This window comes from Bos grunniens, chromosome 15 (assembly GCF_055505025.1).
Source record: "Bos grunniens cultivar Pamir isolate PY7600 chromosome 15, Bosgru_T2T1.0, whole genome shotgun sequence".
Lineage (NCBI taxonomy): Eukaryota > Metazoa > Chordata > Mammalia > Artiodactyla > Bovidae > Bos > Bos grunniens.
In genome coordinates, this window is record NC_141179.1 from 1,131,295 (window position 1) to 1,132,652 (window position 1,358).

Consider the following 1,358-nt stretch of genomic DNA (forward strand, 5'->3'; position numbering starts at 1 on the left):
ATGAATCTCATGGCTCCCAACAATGTGACTGAATTTGTTCTCTTGGGACTCACATAGAATCCACCCTTGCAGAAAATACTCTTTGTTGTCTTTTTGTTCATTTTCCTGTTCACTGTGCTCACCAATCTGTTCATTGTCATCACCATCTCCCTCAGCCCCACACTTTCTGTCCCCATGTACTTCTTTCTCACTCACTTGTCCTTCATAGATGGCATCTTCAGCTCTGTCACCACCCCCAAAATGATCATTGACCTGCTGTACCAGAGGAGAACCATCTCCTGGGCTGGATGCCTGACTCAACCCTTTCTGGAGCACTTTCTGGCAGCATCAGAGGTCATCATCCTCATCATGTCCATGGCCTCTGACCGCTACATGGACATCTGCAAGCCTCTGCACTATACGGCCATCATGAGATAGAGGCTCTGCCAGCTCCTGGTGGTGGTGGCCTGGACTGGGGGGATCCTGCATGCCACCGTGCAGATGTTATTCACTGTGGACTTGACCTTCTGTGGACCCAATATCATTAATCACTTCATATGTGATTTCTTTTCACTGTTGGAAATTGCCTGCAGCAACACTTACAGGCTGGGAATGGTGGTGGCCACTAACAGTGGGGGCATGTGCTTACTTATGTTTTTAATGCTGCTGATCTCCTACATAGTCATCCTGAGCTCCCTGAAATCCCAAGGATCTGAAGGATGGCACAAGGCCCTCCCATGTGGCTCCCACTTTACAGTAGTGGTGCTCTATTTTATCCCTTGTATTTTCACCTATACCCGTCCAGTGATCAGTTACCCTGAAGACAAGTTGGTGAGTGTGTTCTTTGCAATCCTCACTCCCACGTTAAATCCTATCATTTACACAGTGAGAAACAGAGGTGAAAAATGCTGTGAGGAGTTTGTTGAAGAGGACAGTAATGTAGCTGTTCATGATGCCAATTAGAGGATGATTTATATGCATTGATATCCTTGAACCTATTGTAAATTGTGATAGAAACTAAAATACTTTGCAGAACACTGACAGAAAAAAAGGCTCTGAAACTAACATTTGTTGATAATTTAGTATTGTCTAGATGCAGGAAGTGAAGAGGAACTAAAAGGCCTCTTGATGAAAATGAAAGAGAAGAGTGAAAAAGTTGGCTTAAAACTCAACATTCAGAAAACAAAGATCATGACATCTGGTCCCATCACTTCACGGGAAATAGATGGGGAAACAGTGGAAACAGAGTCAGATTTCATTTTTTTATGGGCTCCAAAATCACTGCAGATGGTGACTGCAGCCATAAAATTAAGACGTTTATTCCTTGGAAGAAAACTTATGACCAACCTAGATAGCATATTGAAAAGCAGAGACATTAC

General features: G+C 43.5%; 1 pseudogene; it reads left to right on the forward strand.

Annotated features, from left to right (window-relative positions):
- Positions 1-922, forward strand: LOC147357225 (olfactory receptor 4C3D-like; annotated as a pseudogene).
- The last annotated feature ends 436 nt before the right edge of the window (positions 923-1,358 follow it).